Source organism: Pristiophorus japonicus, chromosome 1 (genome assembly GCF_044704955.1).
Source record: "Pristiophorus japonicus isolate sPriJap1 chromosome 1, sPriJap1.hap1, whole genome shotgun sequence".
Classification (NCBI taxonomy): Eukaryota; Metazoa; Chordata; class Chondrichthyes; family Pristiophoridae; genus Pristiophorus; species Pristiophorus japonicus.
In genome coordinates, this window is record NC_091977.1 from 476,098,186 (window position 1) to 476,119,754 (window position 21,569).

The window sequence follows — 21,569 nt, forward strand, 5'->3', positions numbered from 1 at the left end:
CTGACACAACTCTTGCGTCTGAACAATTACCCGAGCCAAAAGAAAAGTGGAGAATGCGGGCATTGATCCCGCTACCTCTCACATGCAAAGCGAGCGCTCTACCATTTGAGCTAATTCCCCATTCACGTCTGGCATTAGCTCCCAGTTTGCATCTGACTAGCCCCTTATCACTTGCCTCCTCGCTATTCCACGACCAGCAGAAATCTCCTGCTTCAGGTTGGCCTGCTCACTGAACACTTTCAATGCTTTGCTCCAATCGACGTTACTGAGCAATAGCAGGCGAGCAAGGGCAGGACTGGAAGCCATGGATATGGTGAAAGATGCCGAGAAGAGCTCGAGCCTGCGCAAGGGAAGCGACTTGAGCGCAACGTCGCAGCCGCCACGAGCGTGAGGGAGCAGGCGAGAGCCCTTTCTGACTGATGGACAGATGACTTCTATTGCCTGAGGCTTTGCCTGAAAGAAAGTGCTGGCTCTTTACATGCATTGCTGCTCAAAGGCACTCCCTGCTGACACACACATGCAAGTGTTCAAGCAAAACGGCGAAGGCACTGTCCTGTGCCTCAGCTGCAACATGTTCAGCTGCAAACTGCTCGTCATATTATGAGCTCTGCCTTTAGCGAATTGCCACTTACCACGCACATACTTACTTCAAAAGAATGCGCACTGCTTCAAGACGGAGTGCAACCAACCACCTAAGGACGACTTTGCTTTGCTTTGTTTTCGACTGCACTGCTCCGCTCCCCACCTGTCAATCGAAGGGAAGCGGCAGAGGTGCCTATCTTTGGTGATTCTCTGCCGCATGCCTTTCAATGCTGCCCGTCTTGTGTACTTCCTGATGTCGCAGCTATTTTTCACAGCCTGGGCCGGCGGCGCAATGGATAACGCGTCTGACTACGGATTAGAAGATTGCAGGTTCGGCTCCTACCTGGCTCGAGCATTTTTGCAATCTTTGCATTCTGGCTTTGGATGCCACGGAAGCGAACATAGTTGGTCACATTCTCCAGTTACTAAGCTGGCAAGTGTCTTCTTAGCGCAGTAGGCAGCGTGTCAGTCTCAGAATCTGAAGGTCCTGAGTTCGATCCTTAGAGAAGGCATTGATACTTGCATAGAAGTTTTTCCTTCTTTCATTTCAGCTGCATTCATGCAAAAATCGGAAAGTTTTGCTGCGACAGCACACCAAAGGATTTGATGTCCCTCAGCCTGCGGTGACCTTCAGAAGCAGATGGGCTCACACCACACCTGACACAACTCTTGCGTCTGAACAATTACCCGAGCCAAAAGAAAAGTGGAGAATGCGGGCATTGATCCCGCTACCTCTCACATGCAAAGCGAGCGCTCTACCATTTGAGCTAATTCCCCATTCACGTCTGGCATTAGCTCCCAGTTTGCATCTGACTAGCCCCTTATCACTTGCCTCCTCGCTATTCCACGACCAGCAGAAATCTCCTGCTTCAGGTTGGCCTGCTCACTGAACACTTTCAATGCTTTGCTCCAATCGACGTTACTGAGCAATAGCAGGCGAGCAAGGGCAGGACTGGAAGCCATGGATATGGTGAAAGACGCCGAGAAGAGCTCGAGCCTGCGCAAGGGAAGCGACTTGAGCGCAACGTCGCAGCCGCCACGAGCGAGAGGGAGCAGGCGAAAGCCCTTTCTGACTGATGGACAGATGACTTCTATTGCCTGAGGCTTTGCCTGAAAGAAAGTGCTGGCTCTTTACATGCATTGCTGCTCAAAGGCACTCCCTGCTGACACACACATGCAAGTGTTCAAGCAAAACGGCGAAGGCACTGTCCTGTGCCTCAGCTGCAACATGTTCAGCTGCAAACTGCTCGTCATATTATGAGCTCTGCCTTTAGCGAATTGCCACTTACCACGCACATACTTACTTCAAAAGAATGCGCACTGCTTCAAGACGGAGTGCAACCAACCACCTAAGGACGACTTTGCTTTGCTTTGTTTTCGACTGCACTGCTCCGCTCCCCACCTGTCAATCGAAGGGAAGCGGCAGAGGTGCCTATCTTTGGTGATTCTCTGCCGCATGCCTTTCAATGCTGCCCGTCTTGTGTACTTCCTGATGTCGCAGCTATTTTTCACAGCCTGGGCCGGCGGCGCAATGGATAACGCGTCTGACTACGGATTAGAAGATTGCAGGTTCGGCTCCTACCTGGCTCGAGCATTTTTGCAATCTTTGCATTCTGGCTTTGGATGCCACGGAAGCGAACATAGTTGGTCACATTCTCCAGTTACTAAGCTGGCAAGTGTCTTCTTAGCGCAGTAGGCAGCGTGTCAGTCTCAGAATCTGAAGGTCCTGAGTTCAATCCTTAGAGAAGGCATTGATACTTGCATAGAAGTTTTTCCTTCTTTCATTTCAGCTGCATTCATGCAAAAATCGGAAAGTTTTGCTGCGACAGCACACCAAAGGATTTGATGTCCCTCAGCCTGCGGTGACCTTCAGAAGCAGATGGGCTCACACCACACCTGACACAACTCTTGCGTCTGAACAATTACCCGAGCCAAAAGAAAAGTGGAGAATGCGGGCATTGATCCCGCTACCTCTCACATGCAAAGCGAGCGCTCTACCATTTGAGCTAATTCCCCATTCACGTCTGGCATTAGCTCCCAGTTTGCATCTGACTAGCCCCTTATCACTTGCCTCCTCGCTATTCCACGACCAGCAGAAATCTCCTGCTTCAGGTTGGCCTGCTCACTGAACACTTTCAATGCTTTGCTCCAATCGACGTTACTGAGCAATAGCAGGCGAGCAAGGGCAGGACTGGAAGCCATGGATATGGTGAAAGACGCCGAGAAGAGCTCGAGCCTGCGCAAGGGAAGCGACTTGAGCGCAACGTCGCAGCCGCCACGAGCGAGAGGGAGCAGGCGAAAGCCCTTTCTGACTGATGGACAGATGACTTCTATTGCCTGAGGCTTTGCCTGAAAGAAAGTGCTGGCTCTTTACATGCATTGCTGCTCAAAGGCACTCCCTGCTGACACACACATGCAAGTGTTCAAGCAAAACGGCGAAGGCACTGTCCTGTGCCTCAGCTGCAACATGTTCAGCTGCAAACTGCTCGTCATATTATGAGCTCTGCCTTTAGCGAATTGCCACTTACCACGCACATACTTACTTCAAAAGAATGCGCACTGCTTCAAGACGGAGTGCAACCAACCACCTAAGGACGACTTTGCTTTGCTTTGTTTTCGACTGCACTGCTCCGCTCCCCACCTGTCAATCGAAGGGAAGCGGCAGAGGTGCCTATCTTTGGTGATTCTCTGCCGCATGCCTTTCAATGCTGCCCGTCTTGTGTACTTCCTGATGTCGCAGCTATTTTTCACAGCCTGGGCCGGCGGCGCAATGGATAACGCGTCTGACTACGGATTAGAAGATTGCAGGTTCGGCTCCTACCTGGCTCGAGCATTTTTGCAATCTTTGCATTCTGGCTTTGGATGCCACGGAAGCGAACATATTTGGTCACATTTTCCAGTTACTAAGCTGGCAAGTGTCTTCTTAGCGCAGTAGGCAGTGTGTCAGTCTCATAATCTGAAGTTCCTGAGTTCGATCCTTAGAGAAGGCATTGATACTTGCATAGAAGTTTTTCCTTCTTTCATTTCAGCTGCATTCATGCAAAAATCGGAAAGTTTTGCTGCGACAGCACACCAAAGGATTTGATGTCCCTCAGCCTGCGGTGACCTTCAGAAGCAGATGGGCTCACACCACACCTGACACAACTCTTGCGTCTGAACAATTACCCGAGCCAAAAGAAAAGTGGAGAATGCGGGCATTGATCCCGCTACCTCTCACATGCAAAGCGAGCGCTCTACCATTTGAGCTAATTCCCCATTCACGTCTGGCATTAGCTCCCAGTTTGCATCTGACTAGCCCCTTATCACTTGCCTCCTCGCTATTCCACGACCAGCAGAAATCTCCTGCTTCAGGTTGGCCTGCTCACTGAACACTTTCAATGCTTTGCTCCAATCGACGTTACTGAGCAATAGCAGGCGAGCAAGGGCAGGACTGGAAGCCATGGATATGGTGAAAGACGCCGAGAAGAGCTCGAGCCTGCGCAAGGGAAGCGACTTGAGCGCAACGTCGCAGCCGCCACGAGCGAGAGGGAGCAGGCGAAAGCCCTTTCTGACTGATGGACAGATGACTTCTATTGCCTGAGGCTTTGCCTGAAAGAAAGTGCTGGCTCTTTACATGCATTGCTGCTCAAAGGCACTCCCTGCTGACACACACATGCAAGTGTTCAAGCAAAACGGCGAAGGCACTGTCCTGTGCCTCAGCTGCAACATGTTCAGCTGCAAACTGCTCGTCATATTATGAGCTCTGCCTTTAGCGAATTGCCACTTACCACGCACATACTTACTTCAAAAGAATGCGCACTGCTTCAAGACGGAGTGCAACCAACCACCTAAGGACGACTTTGCTTTGCTTTGTTTTCGACTGCACTGCTCCGCTCCCCACCTGTCAATCGAAGGGAAGCGGCAGAGGTGCCTATCTTTGGTGATTCTCTGCCGCATGCCTTTCAATGCTGCCCGTCTTGTGTACTTCCTGATGTCGCAGCTATTTTTCACAGCCTGGGCCGGCGGCGCAATGGATAACGCGTCTGACTACGGATTAGAAGATTGCAGGTTCGGCTCCTACCTGGCTCGAGCATTTTTGCAATCTTTGCATTCTGGCTTTGGATGCCACGGAAGCGAACATAGTTGGTCACATTCTCCAGTTACTAAGCTGGCAAGTGTCTTCTTAGCGCAGTAGGCAGCGTGTCAGTCTCATAATCTGAAGGTCCTGAGTTCGATCCTTAGAGAAGGCATTGATACTTGCATAGAAGTTTTTCCTTCTTTCATTTCAGCTGCATTCATGCAAAAATCGGAAAGTTTTGCTGCGACAGCACACCAAAGGATTTGATGTCCCTCAGCCTGCGGTGACCTTCAGAAGCAGATGGGCTCACACCACACCTGACACAACTCTTGCGTCTGAACAATTACCCGAGCCAAAAGAAAAGTGGAGAATGCGGGCATTGATCCCGCTACCTCTCACATGCAAAGCGAGCGCTCTACCATTTGAGCTAATTCCCCATTCACGTCTGGCATTAGCTCCCAGTTTGCATCTGACTAGCCCCTTATCACTTGCCTCCTCGCTATTCCACGACCAGCAGAAATCTCCTGCTTCAGGTTGGCCTGCTCACTGAACACTTTCAATGCTTTGCTCCAATCGACGTTACTGAGCAATAGCAGGCGAGCAAGGGCAGGACTGGAAGCCATGGATATGGTGAAAGACGCCGAGAAGAGCTCGAGCCTGCGCAAGGGAAGCGACTTGAGCGCAACGTCGCAGCCGCCACGAGCGAGAGGGAGCAGGCGAAAGCCCTTTCTGACTGATGGACAGATGACTTCTATTGCCTGAGGCTTTGCCTGAAAGAAAGTGCTGGCTCTTTACATGCATTGCTGCTCAAAGGCACTCCCTGCTGACACACACATGCAAGTGTTCAAGCAAAACGGCGAAGGCACTGTCCTGTGCCTCAGCTGCAACATGTTCAGCTGCAAACTGCTCGTCATATTATGAGCTCTGCCTTTAGCGAATTGCCACTTACCACGCACATACTTACTTCAAAAGAATGCGCACTGCTTCAAGACGGAGTGCAACCAACCACCTAAGGACGACTTTGCTTTGCTTTGTTTTCGACTGCACTGCTCCGCTCCCCACCTGTCAATCGAAGGGAAGCGGCAGAGGTGCCTATCTTTGGTGATTCTCTGCCGCATGCCTTTCAATGCTGCCCGTCTTGTGTACTTCCTGATGTCGCAGCTATTTTTCACAGCCTGGGCCGGCGGCGCAATGGATAACGCGTCTGACTACGGATTAGAAGATTGCAGGTTCGGCTCCTACCTGGCTCGAGCATTTTTGCAATCTTTGCATTCTGGCTTTGGATGCCACGGAAGCGAACATAGTTGGTCACATTCTCCAGTTACTAAGCTGGCAAGTGTCTTCTTAGCGCAGTAGGCAGCGTGTCAGTCTCAGAATCTGAAGGTCCTGAGTTCGATCCTTAGAGAAGGCATTGATACTTGCATAGAAGTTTTTCCTTCTTTCATTTCAGCTGCATTCATGCAAAAATCGGAAAGTTTTGCTGCGACAGCACACCAAAGGATTTGATGTCCCTCAGCCTGCGGTGACCTTCAGAAGCAGATGGGCTCACACCACACCTGACACAACTCTTGCGTCTGAACAATTACCCGAGCCAAAAGAAAAGTGGAGAATGCGGGCATTGATCCCGCTACCTCTCACATGCAAAGCGAGCGCTCTACCATTTGAGCTAATTCCCCATTCACGTCTGGCATTAGCTCCCAGTTTGCATCTGACTAGCCCCTTATCACTTGCCTCCTCGCTATTCCACGACCAGCAGAAATCTCCTGCTTCAGGTTGGCCTGCTCACTGAACACTTTCAATGCTTTGCTCCAATCGACGTTACTGAGCAATAGCAGGCGAGCAAGGGCAGGACTGGAAGCCATGGATATGGTGAAAGATGCCGAGAAGAGCTCGAGCCTGCGCAAGGGAAGCGACTTGAGCGCAACGTCGCAGCCGCCACGAGCGAGAGGGAGCAGGCGAGAGCCCTTTCTGACTGATGGACAGATGACTTCTATTGCCTGAGGCTTTGCCTGAAAGAAAGTGCTGGCTCTTTACATGCATTGCTGCTCAAAGGCACTCCCTGCTGACACACACATGCAAGTGTTCAAGCAAAACGGCGAAGGCACTGTCCTGTGCCTCAGCTGCAACATGTTCAGCTGCAAACTGCTCGTCATATTATGAGCTCTGCCTTTAGCGAATTGCCACTTACCACGCACATACTTACTTCAAAAGAATGCGCACTGCTTCAAGACGGAGTGCAACCAACCACCTAAGGACGACTTTGCTTTGCTTTGTTTTCGACTGCACTGCTCCGCTCCCCACCTGTCAATCGAAGGGAAGCGGCAGAGGTGCCTATCTTTGGTGATTCTCTGCCGCATGCCTTTCAATGCTGCCCGTCTTGTGTACTTCCTGATGTCGCAGCTATTTTTCACAGCCTGGGCCGGCGGCGCAATGGATAACGCGTCTGACTACGGATTAGAAGATTGCAGGTTCGGCTCCTACCTGGCTCGAGCATTTTTGCAATCTTTGCATTCTGGCTTTGGATGCCACGGAAGCGAACATAGTTGGTCACATTCTCCAGTTACTAAGCTGGCAAGTGTCTTCTTAGCGCAGTAGGCAGCGTGTCAGTCTCATAATCTGAAGGTCCTGAGTTCGATCCTTAGAGAAGGCATTGATACTTGCATAGAAGTTTTTCCTTCTTTCATTTCAGCTGCATTCATGCAAAAATCGGAAAGTTTTGCTGCGACAGCACACCAAAGGATTTGATGTCCCTCAGCCTGCGGTGACCTTCAGAAGCAGATGGGCTCACACCACACCTGACACAACTCTTGCGTCTGAACAATTACCCGAGCCAAAAGAAAAGTGGAGAATGCGGGCATTGATCCCGCTACCTCTCACATGCAAAGCGAGCGCTCTACCATTTGAGCTAATTCCCCATTCACGTCTGGCATTAGCTCCCAGTTTGCATCTGACTAGCCCCTTATCACTTGCCTCCTCGCTATTCCACGACCAGCAGAAATCTCCTGCTTCAGGTTGGCCTGCTCACTGAACACTTTCAATGCTTTGCTCCAATCGACGTTACTGAGCAATAGCAGGCGAGCAAGGGCAGGACTGGAAGCCATGGATATGGTGAAAGACGCCGAGAAGAGCTCGAGCCTGCGCAAGGGAAGCGACTTGAGCGCAACGTCGCAGCCGCCACGAGCGTGAGGGAGCAGGCGAGAGCCCTTTCTGACTGATGGACAGATGACTTCTATTGCCTGAGGCTTTGCCTGAAAGAAAGTGCTGGCTCTTTACATGCATTGCTGCTCAAAGGCACTCCCTGCTGACACACACATGCAAGTGTTCAAGCAAAACGGCGAAGGCACTGTCCTGTGCCTCAGCTGCAACATGTTCAGCTGCAAACTGCTCGTCATATTATGAGCTCTGCCTTTAGCGAATTGCCACTTACCACGCACATACTTACTTCAAAAGAATGCGCACTGCTTCAAGACGGAGTGCAACCAACCACCTAAGGACGACTTTGCTTTGCTTTGTTTTCGACTGCACTGCTCCGCTCCCCACCTGTCAATCGAAGGGAAGCGGCAGAGGTGCCTATCTTTGGTGATTCTCTGCCGCATGCCTTTCAATGCTGCCCGTCTTGTGTACTTCCTGATGTCGCAGCTATTTTTCACAGCCTGGGCCGGCGGCGCAATGGATAACGCGTCTGACTACGGATTAGAAGATTGCAGGTTCGGCTCCTACCTGGCTCGAGCATTTTTGCAATCTTTGCATTCTGGCTTTGGATGCCACGGAAGCGAACATAGTTGGTCACATTCTCCAGTTACTAAGCTGGCAAGTGTCTTCTTAGCGCAGTAGGCAGCGTGTCAGTCTCATAATCTGAAGGTCCTGAGTTCGATCCTTAGAGAAGGCATTGATACTTGCATAGAAGTTTTTCCTTCTTTCATTTCAGCTGCATTCATGCAAAAATCGGAAAGTTTTGCTGCGACAGCACACCAAAGGATTTGATGTCCCTCAGCCTGCGGTGACCTTCAGAAGCAGATGGGCTCACACCACACCTGACACAACTCTTGCGTCTGAACAATTACCCGAGCCAAAAGAAAAGTGGAGAATGCGGGCATTGATCCCGCTACCTCTCACATGCAAAGCGAGCGCTCTACCATTTGAGCTAATTCCCCATTCACGTCTGGCATTAGCTCCCAGTTTGCATCTGACTAGCCCCTTATCACTTGCCTCCTCGCTATTCCACGACCAGCAGAAATCTCCTGCTTCAGGTTGGCCTGCTCACTGAACACTTTCAATGCTTTGCTCCAATCGACGTTACTGAGCAATAGCAGGCGAGCAAGGGCAGGACTGGAAGCCATGGATATGGTGAAAGACGCCGAGAAGAGCTCGAGCCTGCGCAAGGGAAGCGACTTGAGCGCAACGTCGCAGCCGCCACGAGCGAGAGGGAGCAGGCGAAAGCCCTTTCTGACTGATGGACAGATGACTTCTATTGCCTGAGGCTTTGCCTGAAAGAAAGTGCTGGCTCTTTACATGCATTGCTGCTCAAAGGCACTCCCTGCTGACACACACATGCAAGTGTTCAAGCAAAACGGCGAAGGCACTGTCCTGTGCCTCAGCTGCAACATGTTCAGCTGCAAACTGCTCGTCATATTATGAGCTCTGCCTTTAGCGAATTGCCACTTACCACGCACATACTTACTTCAAAAGAATGCGCACTGCTTCAAGACGGAGTGCAACCAACCACCTAAGGACGACTTTGCTTTGCTTTGTTTTCGACTGCACTGCTCCGCTCCCCACCTGTCAATCGAAGGGAAGCGGCAGAGGTGCCTATCTTTGGTGATTCTCTGCCGCATGCCTTTCAATGCTGCCCGTCTTGTGTACTTCCTGATGTCGCAGCTATTTTTCACAGCCTGGGCCGGCGGCGCAATGGATAACGCGTCTGACTACGGATTAGAAGATTGCAGGTTCGGCTCCTACCTGGCTCGAGCATTTTTGCAATCTTTGCATTCTGGCTTTGGATGCCACGGAAGCGAACATAGTTGGTCACATTCTCCAGTTACTAAGCTGGCAAGTGTCTTCTTAGCGCAGTAGGCAGCGTGTCAGTCTCAGAATCTGAAGGTCCTGAGTTCGATCCTTAGAGAAGGCATTGATACTTGCATAGAAGTTTTTCCTTCTTTCATTTCAGCTGCATTCATGCAAAAATCGGAAAGTTTTGCTGCGACAGCACACCAAAGGATTTGATGTCCCTCAGCCTGCGGTGACCTTCAGAAGCAGATGGGCTCACACCACACCTGACACAACTCTTGCGTCTGAACAATTACCCGAGCCAAAAGAAAAGTGGAGAATGCGGGCATTGATCCCGCTACCTCTCACATGCAAAGCGAGCGCTCTACCATTTGAGCTAATTCCCCATTCACGTCTGGCATTAGCTCCCAGTTTGCATCTGACTAGCCCCTTATCACTTGCCTCCTCGCTATTCCACGACCAGCAGAAATCTCCTGCTTCAGGTTGGCCTGCTCACTGAACACTTTCAATGCTTTGCTCCAATCGACGTTACTGAGCAATAGCAGGCGAGCAAGGGCAGGACTGGAAGCCATGGATATGGTGAAAGACGCCGAGAAGAGCTCGAGCCTGCGCAAGGGAAGCGACTTGAGCGCAACGTCGCAGCCGCCACGAGCGAGAGGGAGCAGGCGAAAGCCCTTTCTGACTGATGGACAGATGACTTCTATTGCCTGAGGCTTTGCCTGAAAGAAAGTGCTGGCTCTTTACATGCATTGCTGCTCAAAGGCACTCCCTGCTGACACACACATGCAAGTGTTCAAGCAAAACGGCGAAGGCACTGTCCTGTGCCTCAGCTGCAACATGTTCAGCTGCAAACTGCTCGTCATATTATGAGCTCTGCCTTTAGCGAATTGCCACTTACCACGCACATACTTACTTCAAAAGAATGCGCACTGCTTCAAGACGGAGTGCAACCAACCACCTAAGGACGACTTTGCTTTGCTTTGTTTTCGACTGCACTGCTCCGCTCCCCACCTGTCAATCGAAGGGAAGCGGCAGAGGTGCCTATCTTTGGTGATTCTCTGCCGCATGCCTTTCAATGCTGCCCGTCTTGTGTACTTCCTGATGTCGCAGCTATTTTTCACAGCCTGGGCCGGCGGCGCAATGGATAACGCGTCTGACTACGGATTAGAAGATTGCAGGTTCGGCTCCTACCTGGCTCGAGCATTTTTGCAATCTTTGCATTCTGGCTTTGGATGCCACGGAAGCGAACATAGTTGGTCACATTCTCCAGTTACTAAGCTGGCAAGTGTCTTCTTAGCGCAGTAGGCAGCGTGTCAGTCTCATAATCTGAAGGTCCTGAGTTCGATCCTTAGAGAAGGCATTGATACTTGCATAGAAGTTTTTCCTTCTTTCATTTCAGCTGCATTCATGCAAAAATCGGAAAGTTTTGCTGCGACAGCACACCAAAGGATTTGATGTCCCTCAGCCTGCGGTGACCTTCAGAAGCAGATGGGCTCACACCACACCTGACACAACTCTTGCGTCTGAACAATTACCCGAGCCAAAAGAAAAGTGGAGAATGCGGGCATTGATCCCGCTACCTCTCACATGCAAAGCGAGCGCTCTACCATTTGAGCTAATTCCCCATTCACGTCTGGCATTAGCTCCCAGTTTGCATCTGACTAGCCCCTTATCACTTGCCTCCTCGCTATTCCACGACCAGCAGAAATCTCCTGCTTCAGGTTGGCCTGCTCACTGAACACTTTCAATGCTTTGCTCCAATCGACGTTACTGAGCAATAGCAGGCGAGCAAGGGCAGGACTGGAAGCCATGGATATGGTGAAAGATGCCGAGAAGAGCTCGAGCCTGCGCAAGGGAAGCGACTTGAGCGCAACGTCGCAGCCGCCACGAGCGTGAGGGAGCAGGCGAGAGCCCTTTCTGACTGATGGACAGATGACTTCTATTGCCTGAGGCTTTGCCTGAAAGAAAGTGCTGGCTCTTTACATGCATTGCTGCTCAAAGGCACTCCCTGCTGACACACACATGCAAGTGTTCAAGCAAAACGGCGAAGGCACTGTCCTGTGCCTCAGCTGCAACATGTTCAGCTGCAAACTGCTCGTCATATTATGAGCTCTGCCTTTAGCGAATTGCCACTTACCACGCACATACTTACTTCAAAAGAATGCGCACTGCTTCAAGACGGAGTGCAACCAACCACCTAAGGACGACTTTGCTTTGCTTTGTTTTCGACTGCACTGCTCCGCTCCCCACCTGTCAATCGAAGGGAAGCGGCAGAGGTGCCTATCTTTGGTGATTCTCTGCCGCATGCCTTTCAATGCTGCCCGTCTTGTGTACTTCCTGATGTCGCAGCTATTTTTCACAGCCTGGGCCGGCGGCGCAATGGATAACGCGTCTGACTACGGATTAGAAGATTGCAGGTTCGGCTCCTACCTGGCTCGAGCATTTTTGCAATCTTTGCATTCTGGCTTTGGATGCCACGGAAGCGAACATAGTTGGTCACATTCTCCAGTTACTAAGCTGGCAAGTGTCTTCTTAGCGCAGTAGGCAGCGTGTCAGTCTCAGAATCTGAAGGTCCTGAGTTCGATCCTTAGAGAAGGCATTGATACTTGCATAGAAGTTTTTCCTTCTTTCATTTCAGCTGCATTCATGCAAAAATCGGAAAGTTTTGCTGCGACAGCACACCAAAGGATTTGATGTCCCTCAGCCTGCGGTGACCTTCAGAAGCAGATGGGCTCACACCACACCTGACACAACTCTTGCGTCTGAACAATTACCCGAGCCAAAAGAAAAGTGGAGAATGCGGGCATTGATCCCGCTACCTCTCACATGCAAAGCGAGCGCTCTACCATTTGAGCTAATTCCCCATTCACGTCTGGCATTAGCTCCCAGTTTGCATCTGACTAGCCCCTTATCACTTGCCTCCTCGCTATTCCACGACCAGCAGAAATCTCCTGCTTCAGGTTGGCCTGCTCACTGAACACTTTCAATGCTTTGCTCCAATCGACGTTACTGAGCAATAGCAGGCGAGCAAGGGCAGGACTGGAAGCCATGGATATGGTGAAAGACGCCGAGAAGAGCTCGAGCCTGCGCAAGGGAAGCGACTTGAGCGCAACGTCGCAGCCGCCACGAGCGAGAGGGAGCAGGCGAAAGCCCTTTCTGACTGATGGACAGATGACTTCTATTGCCTGAGGCTTTGCCTGAAAGAAAGTGCTGGCTCTTTACATGCATTGCTGCTCAAAGGCACTCCCTGCTGACACACACATGCAAGTGTTCAAGCAAAACGGCGAAGGCACTGTCCTGTGCCTCAGCTGCAACATGTTCAGCTGCAAACTGCTCGTCATATTATGAGCTCTGCCTTTAGCGAATTGCCACTTACCACGCACATACTTACTTCAAAAGAATGCGCACTGCTTCAAGACGGAGTGCAACCAACCACCTAAGGACGACTTTGCTTTGCTTTGTTTTCGACTGCACTGCTCCGCTCCCCACCTGTCAATCGAAGGGAAGCGGCAGAGGTGCCTATCTTTGGTGATTCTCTGCCGCATGCCTTTCAATGCTGCCCGTCTTGTGTACTTCCTGATGTCGCAGCTATTTTTCACAGCCTGGGCCGGCGGCGCAATGGATAACGCGTCTGACTACGGATTAGAAGATTGCAGGTTCGGCTCCTACCTGGCTCGAGCATTTTTGCAATCTTTGCATTCTGGCTTTGGATGCCACGGAAGCGAACATAGTTGGTCACATTCTCCAGTTACTAAGCTGGCAAGTGTCTTCTTAGCGCAGTAGGCAGCGTGTCAGTCTCAGAATCTGAAGGTCCTGAGTTCGATCCTTAGAGAAGGCATTGATACTTGCATAGAAGTTTTTCCTTCTTTCATTTCAGCTGCATTCATGCAAAAATCGGAAAGTTTTGCTGCGACAGCACACCAAAGGATTTGATGTCCCTCAGCCTGCGGTGACCTTCAGAAGCAGATGGGCTCACACCACACCTGACACAACTCTTGCGTCTGAACAATTACCCGAGCCAAAAGAAAAGTGGAGAATGCGGGCATTGATCCCGCTACCTCTCACATGCAAAGCGAGCGCTCTACCATTTGAGCTAATTCCCCATTCACGTCTGGCATTAGCTCCCAGTTTGCATCTGACTAGCCCCTTATCACTTGCCTCCTCGCTATTCCACGACCAGCAGAAATCTCCTGCTTCAGGTTGGCCTGCTCACTGAACACTTTCAATGCTTTGCTCCAATCGACGTTACTGAGCAATAGCAGGCGAGCAAGGGCAGGACTGGAAGCCATGGATATGGTGAAAGACGCCGAGAAGAGCTCGAGCCTGCGCAAGGGAAGCGACTTGAGCGCAACGTCGCAGCCGCCACGAGCGAGAGGGAGCAGGCGAAAGCCCTTTCTGACTGATGGACAGATGACTTCTATTGCCTGAGGCTTTGCCTGAAAGAAAGTGCTGGCTCTTTACATGCATTGCTGCTCAAAGGCACTCCCTGCTGACACACACATGCAAGTGTTCAAGCAAAACGGCGAAGGCACTGTCCTGTGCCTCAGCTGCAACATGTTCAGCTGCAAACTGCTCGTCATATTATGAGCTCTGCCTTTAGCGAATTGCCACTTACCACGCACATACTTACTTCAAAAGAATGCGCACTGCTTCAAGACGGAGTGCAACCAACCACCTAAGGACGACTTTGCTTTGCTTTGTTTTCGACTGCACTGCTCCGCTCCCCACCTGTCAATCGAAGGGAAGCGGCAGAGGTGCCTATCTTTGGTGATTCTCTGCCGCATGCCTTTCAATGCTGCCCGTCTTGTGTACTTCCTGATGTCGCAGCTATTTTTCACAGCCTGGGCCGGCGGCGCAATGGATAACGCGTCTGACTACGGATTAGAAGATTGCAGGTTCGGCTCCTACCTGGCTCGAGCATTTTTGCAATCTTTGCATTCTGGCTTTGGATGCCACGGAAGCGAACATATTTGGTCACATTTTCCAGTTACTAAGCTGGCAAGTGTCTTCTTAGCGCAGTAGGCAGCGTGTCAGTCTCATAATCTGAAGTTCCTGAGTTCGATCCTTAGAGAAGGCATTGATACTTGCGTAGAAGTTTTTCCTTCTTTCATTTCAGCTGCATTCATGCAAAAATCGGAAAGTTTTGCTGCGACAGCACACCAAAGGATTTGATGTCCCTCAGCCTGCGGTGACCTTCAGAAGCAGATGGGCTCACACCACACCTGACACAACTCTTGCGTCTGAACAATTACCCGAGCCAAAAGAAAAGTGGAGAATGCGGGCATTGATCCCGCTACCTCTCACATGCAAAGCGAGCGCTCTACCATTTGAGCTAATTCCCCATTCACGTCTGGCATTAGCTCCCAGTTTGCATCTGACTAGCCCCTTATCACTTGCCTCCTCGCTATTCCACGACCAGCAGAAATCTCCTGCTTCAGGTTGGCCTGCTCACTGAACACTTTCAATGCTTTGCTCCAATCGACGTTACTGAGCAATAGCAGGCGAGCAAGGGCAGGACTGGAAGCCATGGATATGGTGAAAGATGCCGAGAAGAGCTCGAGCCTGCGCAAGGGAAGCGACTTGAGCGCAACGTCGCAGCCGCCACGAGCGTGAGGGAGCAGGCGAGAGCCCTTTCTGACTGATGGACAGATGACTTCTATTGCCTGAGGCTTTGCCTGAAAGAAAGTGCTGGCTCTTTACATGCATTGCTGCTCAAAGGCACTCCCTGCTGACACACACATGCAAGTGTTCAAGCAAAACGGCGAAGGCACTGTCCTGTGCCTCAGCTGCAACATGTTCAGCTGCAAACTGCTCGTCATATTATGAGCTCTGCCTTTAGCGAATTGCCACTTACCACGCACATACTTACTTCAAAAGAATGCGCACTGCTTCAAGACGGAGTGCAACCAACCACCTAAGGACGACTTTGCTTTGCTTTGTTTTCGACTGCACTGCTCCGCTCCCCACCTGTCAATCGAAGGGAAGCGGCAGAGGTGCCTATCTTTGGTGATTCTCTGCCGCATGCCTTTCAATGCTGCCCGTCTTGTGTACTTCCTGATGTCGCAGCTATTTTTCACAGCCTGGGCCGGCGGCGCAATGGATAACGCGTCTGACTACGGATTAGAAGATTGCAGGTTCGGCTCCTACCTGGCTCGAGCATTTTTGCAATCTTTGCATTCTGGCTTTGGATGCCACGGAAGCGAACATAGTTGGTCACATTCTCCAGTTACTAAGCTGGCAAGTGTCTTCTTAGCGCAGTAGGCAGCGTGTCAGTCTCAGAATCTGAAGGTCCTGAGTTCGATCTCTTAGAGAAGGCATTGATACTTGCATAGAAGTTTTTCCTTCTTTCATTTCAGCTGCATTCATGCAAAAATCGGAAAGTTTTGCTGCGACAGCACACCAAAGGATTTGATGTCCCTCAGCCTGCGGTGACCTTCAGAAGCAGATGGGCTCACACCACACCTGACACAACTCTTGCGTCTGAACAATTACCCGAGCCAAAAGAAAAGTGGAGAATGCGGGCATTGATCCCGCTACCTCTCACATGCAAAGCGAGCGCTCTACCATTTGAGCTAATTCCCCATTCACGTCTGGCATTAGCTCCCAGTTTGCATCTGACTAGCCCCTTATCACTTGCCTCCTCGCTATTCCACGACCAGCAGAAATCTCCTGCTTCAGGTTGGCCTGCTCACTGAACACTTTCAATGCTTTGCTCCAATCGACGTTACTGAGCAATAGCAGGCGAGCAAGGGCAGGACTGGAAGCCATGGATATGGTGAAAGACGCCGAGAAGAGCTCGAGCCTGCGCAAGGGAAGCGACTTGAGCGCAACGTCGCAGCCGCCACGAGCGAGAGGGAGCAGGCGAGAGCCCTTTCTGACTGATGGACAGATGACTTCTATTGCCTGAGGCTTTGCCTGAAAGAAAGTGCTGGCTCTTTACATGCATTGCTGCTCAAAGGCACTCCCTGCTGACACACACATGCAAGTGTTCAAGCAAAACGGCGAAGGCACTGTCCTGTGCCTCAGCTGCAACATGTTCAGCTGCAAACTGCTCGTCATATTATGAGCTCTGCCTTTAGCGAATTGCCACTTACCACGCACATACTTACTTCAAAAGAATGCGCACTGCTTCAAGACGGAGTGCAACCAACCACCTAAGGACGACTTTGCTTTGCTTTGTTTTCGACTGCACTGCTCCGCTCCCCACCTGTCAATCGAAGGGAAGCGGCAGAGGTGCCTATCTTTGGTGATTCTCTGCCGCATGCCTTTCAATGCTGCCCGTCTTGTGTACTTCCTGATGTCGCAGCTATTTTTCACAGCCTGGGCCGGCGGCGCAATGGATAACGCGTCTGACTACGGATTAGAAGATTGCAGGTTCGGCTCCTACCTGGCTCGAGCATTTTTGCAATCTTTGCATTCTGGCTTTGGATGCCACGGAAGCGAACATAGTTGGTCACATTCTCCAGTTACTAAGCTGGCAAGTGTCTTCTTAGCGCAGTAGGCAGCGTGTCAGTCTCAGAATCTGAAGGTCCTGAGTTCGATCCTTAGAGAAGGCATTGATACTTGCATAGAAGTTTTTCCTTCTTTCATTTCAGCTGCATTCATGCAAAAATCGGAAAGTTTTGCTGCGACAGCACACCAAAGGATTTGATGTCCCTCAGCCTGCGGTGACCTTCAGAAGCAGATGGGCTCACACCACACCTGACACAACTCTTGCGTCTGAACAATTACCCGAGCCAAAAGAAAAGTGGAGAATGCGGGCATTGATCCCGCTACCTCTCACATGCAAAGCGAGCGCTCTACCATTTGAGCTAATTCCCCATTCACGTCTGGCATTAGCTCCCAGTTTGCATCTGACTAGCCCCTTATCACTTGCCTCCTCGCTATTCCACGACCAGCAGAAATCTCCTGCTTCAGGTTGGCCTGCTCACTGAACACTTTCAATGCTTTGCTCCAATCGACGTTACTGAGCAATAGCAGGCGAGCAAGGGCAGGACTGGAAGCCATGGATATGGTGAAAGACGCCGAGAAGAGCTCGAGCCTGCGCAAGGGAAGCGACTTGAGCGCAACGTCGCAGCCGCCACGAGCGAGAGGGAGCAGGCGAAAGCCCTTTCTGACTGATGGACAGATGACTTCTATTGCCTGAGGCTTTGCCTGAAAGAAAGTGCTGGCTCTTTACATGCATTGCTGCTCAAAGGCACTCCCTGCTGACACACACATGCAAGTGTTCAAGCAAAACGGCGAAGGCACTGTCCTGTGCCTCAGCTGCAACATGTTCAGCTGCAAACTGCTCGTCATATTATGAGCTCTGCCTTTAGCGAATTGCCACTTACCACGCACATACTTACTTCAAAAGAATGCGCACTGCTTCAAGACGGAGTGCAACCAACCACCTAAGGACGACTTTGCTTTGCTTTGTTTTCGACTGCACTGCTCCGCTCCCCACCTGTCAATCGAAGGGAAGCGGCAGAGGTGCCTATCTTTGGTGATTCTCTGCCGCATGCCTTTCAATGCTGCCCGTCTTGTGTACTTCCTGATGTCGCAGCTATTTTTCACAGCCTGGGCCGGCGGCGCAATGGATAACGCGTCTGACTACGGATTAGAAGATTGCAGGTTCGGCTCCTACCTGGCTCGAGCATTTTTGCAATCTTTGCATTCTGGCTTTGGATGCCACGGAAGCGAACATATTTGGTCACATTTTCCAGTTACTAAGCTGGCAAGTGTCTTCTTAGCGCAGTAGGCAGCGTGTCAGTCTCATAATCTGAAGTTCCTGAGTTCGATCCTTAGAGAAGGCATTGATACTTGCGTAGAAGTTTTTCCTTCTTTCATTTCAGCTGCATTCATGCAAAAATCGGAAAGTTTTGCTGCGACAGCACACCAAAGGATTTGATGTCCCTCAGCCTGCGGTGACCTTCAGAAGCAGATGGGCTCACACCACACCTGACACAACTCTTGCGTCTGAACAATTACCCGAGCCAAAAGAAAAGTGGAGAATGCGGGCATTGATCCCGCTACCTCTCACATGCAAAGCGAGCGCTCTACCATTTGAGCTAATTCCCCATTCACGTCTGGCATTAGCTCCCAGTTTGCATCTGACTAGCCCCTTATCACTTGCCTCCTCGCTATTCCACGACCAGCAGAAATCTCCTGCTTCAGGTTGGCCTGCTCACTGAACACTTTCAATGCTTTGCTCCAATCGACGTTACTGAGCAATAGCAGGCGAGCAAGGGCAGGACTGGAAGCCATGGATATGGTGAAAGATGCCGAGAAGAGCTCGAGCCTGCGCAAGGGAAGCGACTTGAGCGCAACGTCGCAGCCGCCACGAGCGTGAGGGAGCAGGCGAGAGCCCTTTCTGACTGATGGACAGATGACTTCTATTGCCTGAGGCTTTGCCTGAAAGAAAGTGCTGGCTCTTTACATGCATTGCTGCTCAAAGGCACTCCCTGCTGACACACACATGCAAGTGTTCAAGCAAAACGGCGAAGGCACTGTCCTGTGCCTCAGCTGCAACATGTTCAGCTGCAAACTGCTCGTCATATTATGAGCTCTGCCTTTAGCGAATTGCCACTTACCACGCACATACTTACTTCAAAAGAATGCGCACTGCTTCAAGACGGAGTGCAACCAACCACCTAAGGACGACTTTGCTTTGCTTTGTTTTCGACTGCACTGCTCCGCTCCCCACCTGTCAATCGAAGGGAAGCGGCAGAGGTGCCTATCTTTGGTGATTCTCTGCCGCATGCCTTTCAATGCTGCCCGTCTTGTGTACTTCCTGATGTCGCAGCTATTTTTCACAGCCTGGGCCGGCGGCGCAATGGATAACGCGTCTGACTACGGATTAGAAGATTGCAGGTTCGGCTCCTACCTGGCTCGAGCATTTTTGCAATCTTTGCATTCTGGCTTTGGATGCCACGGAAGCGAACATAGTTGGTCACATTCTCCAGTTACTAAGCTGGCAAGTGTCTTCTTAGCGCAGTAGGCAGCGTGTCAGTCTCAGAATCTGAAGGTCCTGAGTTCGATCTCTTAGAGAAGGCATTGATACTTGCATAGAAGTTTTTCCTTCTTTCATTTCAGCTGCATTCATGCAAAAATCGGAAAGTTTTGCTGCGACAGCACACCAAAGGATTTGATGTCCCTCAGCCTGCGGTGACCTTCAGAAGCAGATGGGCTCACACCACACCTGACACAACTCTTGCGTCTGAACAATTACCCGAGCCAAAAGAAAAGTGGAGAATGCGGGCATTGATCCCGCTACCTCTCACATGCAAAGCGAGCGCTCTACCATTTGAGCTAATTCCCCATTCACGTCTGGCATTAGCTCCCAGTTTGCATCTGACTAGCCCCTTATCACTTGCCTCCTCGCTATTCCACGACCAGCAGAAATCTCCTGCTTCAGGTTGGCCTGCTCACTGAACACTTTCAATGCTTTGCTCCAATCGACGTTACTGAGCAATAGCAGGCGAGCAAGGGCAGGACTGGAAGCCATGGATATGGTGAAAGACGCCGAGAAGAGCTCGAGCCTGCGCAAGGGAAGCGACTTGAGCGCAACGTCGCAGCCGCCACGAGCGAGAGGGAGCAGGCGAAAGCCCTTTCTGACTGATGGACAGATGACTTCTATTGCCTGAGGCTTTGCCTGAAAGAAAGTGCTGGCTCTTTACATGCATTGCTGCTCAAAGGCACTCCCTGCTGACACACACATGCAAGTGTTCAAGCAAAACGGCGAAGGCACTGTCCTGTGCCTCAGCTGCAACATGTTCAGCTGCAAACTGCTCGTCATATTATGAGCTCTGCCTTTAGCGAATTGCCACTTACCACGCACATACTTACTTCAAAAGAATGCGCACTGCTTCAAGACGGAGTGCAACCAACCACCTAAGGACGACTTTGCTTTGCTTTGTTTTCGACTGCACTGCTCCGCTCCCCACCTGTCAATCGAAGGGAAGCGGCAGAGGTGCCTATCTTTGGTGATTCTCTGCCGCATGCCTTTCAATGCTGCCCGTCTTGTGTACTTCCTGATGTCGCAGCTATTTTTCACAGCCTGGGCCGGCGGCGCAATGGATAACGCGTCTGACTACGGATTAGAAGATTGCAGGTTCGGCTCCTACCTGGCTCGAGCATTTTTGCAATCTTTGCATTCTGGCTTTGGATGCCACGGAAGCGAACATAGTTGGTCACATTCTCCAGTTACTCAGCTGACAAGTGTCTTCTTAGCGCAGTAGGCAGCGTGTCAGTCTCATAATCTGAAGGTCCTGAGTTCGATCCTTAGAGAAGGCGTTGATACTTGCATAGAAGTTTTTCCTTCTTTCATTTCAGCTGCATTCATGCAAAAATCGGAAAGTTTTGCTGCGACAGCACACCAAAGGATTTGATGTCCCTCAGCCTGCGGTGACCTTCAGAAGCAGATGGGCTCACACCACACCTGACACAACTCTTGCGTCTGAACAATTACCCGAGCCAAAAGAAAAGTGGAGAATGCGGGCATTGATCCCGCTACCTCTCACATGCAAAGCGAGCGCTCTACCATTTGAGCTAATTCCCCATTCACGTCTGGCATTAGCTCCCAGTTTGCATCTGACTAGCCCCTTATCACTTGCCTCCTCGCTATTCCACGACCAGCAGAAATCTCCTGCTTCAGGTTGGCCTGCTCACTGAACACTTTCAATGCTTTGCTCCAATCGACGTTACTGAGCAATAGCAGGCGAGCAAGGGCAGGACTGGAAGCCATGGATATGGTGAAAGACGCCGAGAAGAGCTCGAGCCTGCGCAAGGGAAGCGACTTGAGCGCAACGTCGCAGCCGCCACGAGCGAGAGGGAGCAGGCGAAAGCCCTTTCTGACTGATGGACAGATGACTTCTATTGCCTGAGGCTTTGCCTGAAAGAAAGTGCTGGCTCTTTACATGCATTGCTGCTCAAAGGCACTCCC

General features: G+C 51.0%; 11 non-coding genes across 11 annotated transcripts; all 11 read left to right on the forward strand.

The window, feature by feature from the left end:
• The first annotated feature begins 1,021 nt into the window (after window positions 1-1,021).
• On the forward strand, window positions 1,022-1,094 carry trnal-cag (transfer RNA leucine (anticodon CAG)). The gene has a single exon. It is a non-coding gene; the product is annotated as a tRNA-Leu (tRNA).
• A 3,644-nt stretch (window positions 1,095-4,738) lies between these two features.
• trnam-cau (transfer RNA methionine (anticodon CAU)) lies at window positions 4,739-4,811 on the forward strand. The gene has a single exon. It is a non-coding gene; the product is annotated as a tRNA-Met (tRNA).
• Window positions 4,812-5,977: 1,166 nt separating this feature from the next.
• trnal-cag (transfer RNA leucine (anticodon CAG)) lies at window positions 5,978-6,050 on the forward strand. The gene has a single exon. It is a non-coding gene; the product is annotated as a tRNA-Leu (tRNA).
• Window positions 6,051-7,216: 1,166 nt separating this feature from the next.
• trnam-cau (transfer RNA methionine (anticodon CAU)) lies at window positions 7,217-7,289 on the forward strand. The gene has a single exon. It is a non-coding gene; the product is annotated as a tRNA-Met (tRNA).
• Window positions 7,290-8,455: 1,166 nt separating this feature from the next.
• Window positions 8,456-8,528, forward strand: trnam-cau (transfer RNA methionine (anticodon CAU)). The gene has a single exon. It is a non-coding gene; the product is annotated as a tRNA-Met (tRNA).
• A 1,166-nt stretch (window positions 8,529-9,694) lies between these two features.
• trnal-cag (transfer RNA leucine (anticodon CAG)) lies at window positions 9,695-9,767 on the forward strand. Its single transcript has one exon. It is a non-coding gene; the product is annotated as a tRNA-Leu (tRNA).
• Window positions 9,768-10,933: 1,166 nt separating this feature from the next.
• trnam-cau (transfer RNA methionine (anticodon CAU)) lies at window positions 10,934-11,006 on the forward strand. The gene has a single exon. It is a non-coding gene; the product is annotated as a tRNA-Met (tRNA).
• Window positions 11,007-12,172: 1,166 nt separating this feature from the next.
• trnal-cag (transfer RNA leucine (anticodon CAG)) lies at window positions 12,173-12,245 on the forward strand. The gene has a single exon. It is a non-coding gene; the product is annotated as a tRNA-Leu (tRNA).
• Window positions 12,246-13,411: 1,166 nt separating this feature from the next.
• trnal-cag (transfer RNA leucine (anticodon CAG)) lies at window positions 13,412-13,484 on the forward strand. Its single transcript has one exon. It is a non-coding gene; the product is annotated as a tRNA-Leu (tRNA).
• A 3,645-nt stretch (window positions 13,485-17,129) lies between these two features.
• trnal-cag (transfer RNA leucine (anticodon CAG)) lies at window positions 17,130-17,202 on the forward strand. Its single transcript has one exon. It is a non-coding gene; the product is annotated as a tRNA-Leu (tRNA).
• Window positions 17,203-20,847: 3,645 nt separating this feature from the next.
• trnam-cau (transfer RNA methionine (anticodon CAU)) lies at window positions 20,848-20,920 on the forward strand. The gene has a single exon. It is a non-coding gene; the product is annotated as a tRNA-Met (tRNA).
• Window positions 20,921-21,569: the final 649 nt, after the last annotated feature.